Genomic DNA, 10,898 nt, shown 5'->3' with positions numbered 1-10,898 from the left:
TTCCTAATTGCTCAGTTGCTGATCGTAGTCAGAGTTAAGAGATACTATATTTTCCTGAGAACCCAATCCAAAAGGAGTACCCTATGCATCAACAACCTTTTTTGTTTCTTTTATTTTCTAAAAATTCAGATACTTCTCCCATATCATCATCATTTCTCTTTGCTAATATATTGTTATCCTCATAACTAATTCGAACTGCTCTTGTACAAAGAAGAATGGTTTTTGACTAGACTTTTGGTTTAAAGTTTTTTTTGTTCTCTTAGGACAAGAAGCTTAGAAAATTGTACCTGGTCCTATAAAAGGACCTTTGCGCTACTTCCGGAGTGACAATATTCTGGATGGGTAAGGTTGGGAGTGGACCGCCTCCTGTCGAGATCCATGAGGAAGAATTTAGGGCACTAATATCAAGTCATGTCCCCTCGAAAGAAGGGGAAGCCAGCTCTGAACCAGCCTCTCCAGTCAAAACAGGATGGAGGCATACACTTATGTCTAGGCTATCAAGAACCTTTGACTCTTAGGGAACAAATCCCACCAACTCCAACAGTCATCTCCCGCAGTAGACTAGACCTATATAATTACCCTTGCATCTCAAAATCTCGACATTTGGGTTTAGTTATGTGCCGCTCGTAGAAATCCATAAGGTGCCCAGATTTAAAATACGCCTTTTTTGCAGTGCCCAGTGGTAGGTTCAACTGCAAGGTATAATCCAGCCAGAAGTGAACCCTCTTAAGGGTGGCTTAAAGTTAAATTATACATAAGGTAATATTGTAGAATTTAAGTGACACAATTTTGGTTTTTATATTACATTATAAGTGTAATATGTAATACTAGTAAAATAAGTACAAAAACAATTACGATGAATACGTTTATTTGCACAGAGCTATTGTTTAGGGGCAAATCCGATGATTGCAAAAAAGGAATTAAGTTAACATAGTGCCTACTGTCTCAAACTCGGTACGTCTCACGTATTGTAATGAAGGTATTAAAACTAACGAGCTTGAGCTTCATCTAACCAAATACGGACCGACGCGCGATGATTTGATTGACATTGGCGAATTTCAGTCCCTTTATCTAATTACTGACGGTAACATAACTATTATTTGTGTATCTGGGGATCGGTTTTAAGTGGGTCAATTAAAAAATATATGATCTGAGAAAAAACTTTTTGTTGCTTCAACCCTTTTGATACCCTCTCATAGAATAGTCTACAAGGAGCTTTTACCCTACGCTTAGCTTAAAATGTACGTCGTTATAAAGGGGTTGTTTATCAGAGATGATTGCTAAAGGAAAGAACCTGGTATCAGTTTTCATAATAGAAATAGTTATCACTTTTAACCAATATACATCTTGGGCTATGCTTATATTAAATTGTTTTGTCGAACTCATTGTCAAGCATTCTCCATTGGTTGTGAAGAGTTATTAACTACCTAAAAAACTATTTATAAGTCCAGTATTCATTTACTATGGTTACCTTTCACAATTTGAGCTACGACAAGAATATTAAACCATCCAGAAAAGGACCTAGCCTTCATTGTAAATGTTTCAAACATTAAACAAGCTTATTTTTAACTTAATTACATTAAAACATAAAACCAATATTTAATACCTTTATTTTTGTGAGGCCTTGCGATAGCAGGCTTCACAAAAATAAAAGTATTAAATATTGGTTTCATGTTTTAATGTAATTAAGTTAATAGTAACCAATATAAGCTCCACCTACGACATTTAAGCATATTTTTATATAAGGGTGAACCCTTTGAGATCGGATTTGTGGCATTGTACTGAACTAATTAAAGCACTTAATATGACGTACTTCTCGACCTATGCTCTCATTTAAGATTTCCTTCTGACTCCTTAAGGGCCATTCCCCTGACATGACAAAAATATGGTAGTTACTTCAAAAATTACATTTATAGGTGCAGTAATAATGAACCAAGTTTTATTGCATTACCTGCAATAGTTCGGGAGTTCAAGGCTGTGCGGGACCTTTTTTACACCCTGTATATGAAGTTTTAAATCTCACTAAATATAATATAAGGAACTTTAATTAAAGTTAGCTTTATGTTATATGATGGATATTATATAAAATGTCAAAATCTAGCAGCTTTAAGAAATTTGGTTATAATTTATTAAATATACTACCTGTTCTCCTTGGGTGGCCAATCCACGAGGTATATCCCAATGATCAGTATTAAACCAGTTTTGTTTTTATGACATACCAGATACTCCCATATACTTCTGATTCTAAAGCACTTAATCTGACTATGTGTTGGATCTTACTTTAAATGCAGCACTGTTATAATTTATTTGCTTGTTTGGTTATCCTGGCTTATCTGCAATATTTGAAGAGTGGTCAGAGTTAACGGAAAAATGGAAAAAGGAAACCTTAACTTTTCAGTGTGATTTTTGAGAGAATTCTTAAGGTAATTTTTTTATCACCAAAAGGGACACAAAATAGTGACAAGTATGACAATCCATGCAAGGTTATTTAAGTTTCGCTCATTTCCAGCAAACCCATTGTAGAAGTTTGCCATTGATAAATTTACAATCAATCATATAGAAACAAGCTGTAAGGTTAAAAATAGTCCAGAGAGAGCCAATCCGCCTTGGATGCCACTGCATAGTGTCATGACAGATTCTTGGTCCCTGGTGAGATCTTGATGTGCCAAGACCCTCCTTCAGTTACACCTTCTTATCTTCAGTCGAAAGCTGATACTCCATTACTAGGAGAAATATCTAGTGTTCCATTTAAAATATTTATCCTTACTCTTTGTACCTACGGCTTTTTCTAAACTTTAATTTACACTTCTATTCGTCTTTTCAGCTAGGGAACAAGTCTCTTACTCAAACGGTTATTTCAGAAATACTGGCAAGTAATATTCTGTTATTTAGAACAATTTGTATTACGATATATTTTTCCTGTAATAAAAAAAACTTTGATCTACATTCAACTATACGTGATTACATCCACAGAACATTTCCCATATGGCTTTTTAACTGTTAAGGGAAAACATAATGTATACGGGTAGCCTATACCTACCCTACGGCGAAGGTCAAACGCAGTGCGATATGTAGATTGGAAATGTACCATCATGACAATTTGTTTTCCTTTGCAAATGAATGCATTTAAAGTAAGATCCAACACATAGTCAAATTTAAGCGCTGTAAAATTTGAAGCATATGGGAGTATCTGGTATGCAATAAAAACAAATTTAGTTTAATACTGACCCTTGGGATACACCTTGTGGATTGGGCTCCCAGGAAGAACATGTGGTATATTTACTCACCTGTGAGTGTTTTATTAAGTTTTTTTTTCTTCTCTATTTATTAAGTTTGAGATGATAAACATTCAAAATGTAATCAATGTATTTTTTGTTTATTTTTTACCACTTGGTATAATATACTTTATAATCAATCCATATAAATTCCTCAGGCCACACAATTGTTATAATAAATTTACTAGCATTATTGTATAAACTCCGGTTGAAATTAATAATCTAATTTACTTGCATCGTTATTAAACTATTGCTTGCAGCATGATGTGCACAAAGGTAAAGCCGATGTTGCGTAATATCAAATTATTACGCAATTACTAAAGTTGCACCTAACCGTTGTAACTTTATTAATGAACCAAGGTGTAACCGCCTGATTTAATTAGGGGTTAATTGAGCGTGGCATATAAACTGTGAGATGCTTTTACTGGTAAAATATATAAGTAATTATTCCAGTTAGTTCTCTATCAAAGTTAAAACCGTATTACTAATAGTGTCAATAAAATTAATATTGCTTGAATATTTGAGCTTATATTCTCTAGAATTGTGGTTCGTATGCCGCTAAAATTATGCGGTACTTTTATTTTCAAAACATAAATATTTACACAATGTACATACATTTTTGGCAAGGCATGTTAGGAAGATTTGTTTTTGGAAAACTTAGGTACAAGATGTAGGCTATATATGAATGAGTAATCAAGTGTTGAATTCAGTTCTTCCTGATGGAAATAACATTACAGTTCCTTTTCAGAATATAAAAAATGGTGGTTTTAGAACAACACTTACACACTTATAGTTCTAGGCTATGATATCTGATATTAAATTAATAATAAATAGCAATTCCTTTTGGTAACGAATTTAGCAACTTGCTTAGATGTTTGTATGTTAATTTGATCAGTTTGTTTCACAGACTTTAAACTAAATCCTCAAAGACCTGGACATTTAATATATTTAGTACATTCAGATTATAATATAAATTTGTAATATTGAATTAAAAAAAAAATTCAAAACTACAAAGGTATGGTGCATGGAAGTTGATTATTACATTAAATTGTTTTTTCCGTAAATCATACAATAATTTTGGCTCCACTAAGACCAAAGCTTTTCAGCGGGGTCCTGTGTACGTGTCAAACATGTATTAACCAAAATTGTTGAAATCCCACCAGTGTCTTAGTACCTACCATAATTTATCGATAGCATAAGTTTATTGTGTATTTTGTGTAATTGTGTTTTTATTATGTATCTTTTAAGTAAGCACCAACCATCAGTTTCCTACTTTGAAAAAGGTTGTATTTGAAATTTTCTTTTACATTTAATTAGTACGAGACGCCATGGTTAATTAATTACTTATGTAGTTTTAGACCACATAAATACATGAACCAATAGTTAGTAATAGGTCATCTCATATTTATGAGATGTTTTTCCTCTTTTAGCTGGAACTTTTGTGACCGTTGAATATTGAATATTGATGAAACAAAGTAATTAACTGACGTCAATGATTTCTACTATTACATCACAAACATGTAAGTAACCATCTCCAATGACTACGTGTCCTCTAGTGGTTTACCCACCATGTTTATGCTACACGTAAACTAGACGGTGTTTGTGACGAATTTGTGACAGATACAAACACCACCGTGAAGTTGTCGTCACTTTATCGTCCAACTGTGAAGATATCGCCCGTTGTATTATATGCGTAAAAGTTTCAGTTCTAAGTTTGAAGGCGCTTCCAATCATTAAAACACTAGACTAAAATGTATTAAACTAACTATTAAAAAGCGCTCGTTATCCAAATTTACACCGCTTTTCTTATTGAAAATTTGCACAAAGGTGTCATGTTAGTTGCATAATCAAACCAAATCCCAAATATAAGATGTCAATCGTAGAGAACCTATAGTCTAAATTAAATTCACATTAGACGTGCTTTCACAATTAAAAGTACCCCTCCCGAGACAAATCCAAATATATGCTCGTATGAAAGTGCTTGTTTGGCGTTTTATATCAACCCTCACAATATAGCTTTCAGAGCATCTGTGTGCAAAATTTCATTGCGGGCATTTCATTGGATTTGTCTCAGGAGTGATTTTTAACCGTGAACGCACATCTATCTTGCATTTAATTTTGACGATAAGTCCTCTGACGGTCGACACCTCCTGTTTGGCATTGTTATAGTAAAATATAGTTTTCACAGTATCTTTATGAAAATTTTCATTGCGGTCATTTGTTTGGATTTGTTTTATGATTTATTTTTAAGTATGAACGCATGTCTAAAGTTTATTTAATTTAGACGATAGGTCTTCTGACGGTCGACCTCCCCGCATGTTTTATATTAAAATATAGCTTCCAGAGCATCTGTGTGCAAGTTTTCATTGTAGGCGTTTGTTTAGATTGATCTCAGTGATTTTTAAACGTGGCACGTCAACGTGCATTTAATTTAGACGATAGGTCCTCTACGGTCGACATCTTACTATATGGGATTTTGTTTTATTGTACAATAGGTCACCTTTATGCAAATATTCAGTAAGAAAAACTGTGTAGATTTGGAGAACGAGTGCTTTTTAATAATTCGTTTTATACGTTTTAGTATAGTTTTTTAATTATGGGATGCGCCTTTAAACTGAGAACTGCAACAGTTACGCAAATAATACAAAGGGGTGATAATTTCACGGTCTGGGCGACAAAGTGACGCGGTGGTAAACAAACAGGCAGGTACATAAAACGGTGCACATTGTCTACCAAAGGATCTTTATAATATGTCGTTTTCAAATGTTTCACACTTTTCGATTGACTCCAGTAAAAAAATATTGCATTATTAAAACCACACGAAAAATGAGAAATGAAAACCCTTCTTTAACGAAGCAAAGACCTTGAACAAATTAATGTTACATTTAAGAAGAGAATTATTCCAAAAAGAGATTATGAATCAATAATCGCTTCTAAATTACAAAAATATTGACAAATAAAATCAAAATCAAATTAATTTCAGAACTTACAAACATAGTACACTTTATTTACAAGAAATTAGTCCCACATGGGTCACAGAGGCTTGTGCGTGGTGACGAGTCGACTTCTTGTTGCTGTATACAGCTGTATTGTAATAATTAATATAATATAATAATAATTGTGTATATTATTAAAACCATTACTGTATCTCAAATCTCAAATAAAAATAAACAACTTTTATTTGTTGGGCACAGACCTCATAAATTATACCCCAATACTGAATAATGTAATTATTTTAATATCAAATCATTAATAAATTAGGTATGTTATTAGCTACAAAATAAATCATTGAATTGAACAAAATTAATTACTAACGTTAGTTAAAGTTAAATTTAGGTTTTGAGGTTATAAAACATCACCTACATACAAATAGAGCATACTAATGTATCAGTAATGAATTGACAATTCGTATAAAAATACATTTTGCATGGGTCGTTTTTTGGCTGATAGAGTTAGTCAAATGTGTGTTATGTTTTAATGGATATTAATTACATCCTTTTCTCCTTCGGCCTAGACGGATTATGTCTTCTGCGATTCTATCTCCTGGCACGCCGAATTCCGCCTTGTAATTGTACAGTTAGCGCTCCGGCTCGGCTATCGGGTTGGACAACAGACTGTTCTGTAGCCAACGGTTGTCAACGCCTTGCCAGCACTCCAGAGCGGAATCGCGTCGGCCCAGAATAGTCTTTTCCTTTTAAATTTAGCCCACTCTGCCTGTTATGATAAATTACATCGATAAGTTTCGTATTTAACTGTAATTAAAGTCCTGTCTCTACAGCATATTCGATCACAAAATCTTTCCGACATTCCATCAATAAAATTCTATTGAGGAAGTTTCGGTTAATGCATTGTGTAGATACTTGGAACCAGAAACAGATTTTCTTTTTCGAAGAATCAGTTACCAGAAAAGGCTTACAGTAAGCACGATGACCAGCTTCGGACACAATGCGAACAATTCTCTTAGGGGTCTAAAAACTTAAATTTTAGTAAACGTCCCCAAAATTCAATAGCATGAATAGCTAGGAAATAAATAATCCATTAATAATCCAGCCAAGTAAGCACATGAATTAAACAATCCTAGTTCTTGTATTTGTTTTCCTATTATGATATGCATTTAAATAACTCCAAATTTGAGCTCTAAGGATCCAAAATCCAAACAACAAAACAATATCAGTGACTATTACTCTTCCACTTCCAGTTGTCTGTCGGTATTTACAAGTATCACCAATGGTTAACTCCACCACCGACTTGAAAGAGACTCTGATCAGTCGCCCCCTTGCAGCCTTCCTCACTACAAAATACAGACGGGGCACTGGCACTCGGACATCTGTATAAACAAATGAGGAGGAGGCATCATGATGGTCACATTACTCGGCAATGCTTCCAACTGAAACCTCACTGTTAATACCGAACAACATAGTACTATATATATGGTGTAGAGTGATATGATATAAATAGTGGCTAACTCATATGTCATAAAAATTTTATAAATTTAAGTTTATTTTTGTAGTTTTAGATATGTTAACAGAAACAAGATGTTTTGAATCAGCAGCTATAAGTTTAAGTTAGGTAATACATATTAGACTTGGAATTTTGAAACTGTTTTTCAATGAACCACATATTTTTTGAAAAGCCCTTGATGTATATCTCTTGGCCAACCTAGCCTCTGGAAACGTTTGGCCAGGATCAGCCAGCTGTTGATCCGCCAAGACTTTAAAAACCTGAGTAGTTTAAGATAATTTGTATGAGTTCATTAGGTCTCCGAGAGCTATTGATCTCAACTTCTGTCCAGAAACACATGTATCTGGTTCCTTAATTCCAACTTCTAGAAGATATCATCCAGTTTGTGCCAGCTCCTTTCTGCCCACTGAGAACTCCTAGCCTTAGGAAGTTCCCGTCTTCTATGAGGTCTTCATCTCTGCCATCATATTTTGATTTCGGTAAATTTTTCAAAGCACTCAACCTCTGGCAGCTTTCAGTTTCTACAAGTTTTTAGAGTATGAGAACTCTTTAACTTTGGGGCTTGATTTCTGAAAAATCCTAACATTTAAAATATTCCAACCTGTAGAAGTTCCTTCAACCTGGCATAATCAGTTGCCATTAAAAAGTGTAAAGCAATCGTATAGGAGGTACTATTAAATTAATGCATCTTCGATTTAGAATTGCTATTTCTAGAATAGTATAATGTTTTTCCACATGTCTTCCAATTCTTACAGGACTGAACTGTAATAATTTTAAGTACCTGAACCACGCTTTACTTTTCTAGTATCCTATGATAGTCCGGTAAAATAAGGATGCAACCTCGGAATGAAAGATAATAAGCTAAAAATTTGCATACGTCTTTATTTTGATGGTATAAAACTTACCGCAAAAGTCTCATATAATCACGTGTACGCGACTTAAGATATTTAAGGTCAAACTTCACGAAAATCAGTTTTTTGCAAATATATCGTTTCCCTTACGCTAAATGACTTTGAAGGTGGTTAGAGAAATTGTAGAACGAAACATTCTCTTCAACTTTTGTCTGTAGTAATTTTATGTACGTTCAACCCTTTTTGAGATACAGCGCAAAGAGTAGGGGACCGCTTAACTGTATATACGATAATGCGAGGTCAGCCAGTAGAATACAATAAATAAATTGAAATACATTGTTAATTATTCACTTAATATTATTATTATTACTTAATACTATTATTATTGTTATTATTATTATTGAATTATTATTATTTATTATTTAATATACCATATTATTATAGATATTAATTATAACTTATATTATATTCTCTAAATAATACTTATTTTATTTTTACCAAACATACAATATTAAAAGAAATATTTCAAATAAATTTTAATTATATATTTATTTATTAATAATAATCAATAATCAATTATTTGGAGGTGGATAAGACTTTGTTTCAACTACAGATGATCGAATATCTTCTCTAATAATTAATCGCCGCCGCAGCAGTTTCTACTATTCGTAATCGTTCTTCTTCGGGTGAGCTTTTTTTTACTCTCGTACCAAGCTTTAGATAAAATATTTGACTCTGTGTCACGAAAAGATATAATAGTGAATGACCCTACCTTAGTTGCAATTATTATATCAGTCAAATACTTTTCCCTCAATTTAGAAATGATAGTCTTATCAACCGGTACGTACTCGGTAGGAATATCTTTTAACTCTTTTAATGTAATTTGTAAATCATTATTATTTTCTATATAAAAAAAATCTCTTTCATGGCCTGTGTGATGTTATCATCTTTGTGATGCTTTTTATCAGTAGGTATTCGATTTAAAAAATTAGAGTAGCAAATAGCATGATATTTAGCATCGGCTACCAAGTCATGTTCAAAAAGTATACGATTTTTGACTAATTTTCCTAACAAGTCGCCTCTTTCTTCAGCTTTCGTCAAAACGTTATTTTTAAAATCAACAGTACTTACTTTACTGATGGTTCGTTTATACTTTTCTTTTTTTTCTGCGACTTCATCAGCTACTTGACCACAAAACAAGCAAGATGTTTTAAAATCAAATACCTCTTCTCGTTTTTTACGAGCTGGACTTTTTGCAGTTGGAGTTTCATCGTCTTCTGCACGTCGCTTCGATGCAGCAATTGAATTTTTACTTATATACCATATTAGACAATCAACATGCACCTTCACAGAAGTCAAAGTATTTAAATAATTTATATGACCGTCATTTCTGTCAATACTTGCAGTTTTTAATGTTTGTAAGCCAAGCACAACACTCACAGAAGCACTTTCTGATAATAATGTATTACAAATAAAACAACAATCAGCCATTTCAATTAAAATATACACTCAAAATCGTACGTCTGTTAATGCTAAGATGTCGTTTTCAACTAACGGATAAAATATATTTTTATCGGTATAGAAATACTTACACAGAGAAATACCCTACCATTCCCATCATCAAGTAAACTATCTCACCACCACTACTGTACTTATACATAGAAATTCCAAACTCATTCGTTACGGTGTGTATAAAGTAAAAAAACCGCTCATATATAACAATGGAGCATCTGCTACAGCTCGCAGAAACAGCAAATGTCGAACAAGAGGTTTGTATTTCGAGATATGATATTCATAGTAATATAGTAATATGGACGAAACTTATTTCTTTTAACATTGTATGTTTGGTAAAAATAAAATAAGTATTATTTAGAGAATATATAATTTATAATTAATATCTATAAATATGGTATATTAAATAATAAATAATAATAAAAATTGAATAATAATAAGAATAATATTATTAGGTAATAATAATAATATTAAGTGAATAATTAACAATATAACTCATTTATTTATTGTATTCTACTTGGCTGACCTCGCATTATCGTATATACAGGTAAGCGGTCCCCTACTCTTTGCGCTGTATCTCAAAAAGGATTGAACGTACATAAAATTACTTCAGACAAAAGTTGAAGAGAATTTTTCGTTCTACAATTTCTCTAACCACCTTCAAAGTCATTTAGCGTAAGGGAAACGATATATTTGCAAAAAACTGATTTTCGTGAAGTTTGACCTTAAATATCATAAGTCGCGTACACGTGATTATATGAGACTTTTGAGGTAAGTTTTATACCATCAAAATAAAGAC

Source organism: Homalodisca vitripennis, chromosome 8 (assembly GCF_021130785.1).
Source record: "Homalodisca vitripennis isolate AUS2020 chromosome 8, UT_GWSS_2.1, whole genome shotgun sequence".
Taxonomy (NCBI): domain Eukaryota; kingdom Metazoa; phylum Arthropoda; class Insecta; order Hemiptera; family Cicadellidae; genus Homalodisca; species Homalodisca vitripennis.
This window is presented reverse-complemented; position numbering follows the sequence as displayed.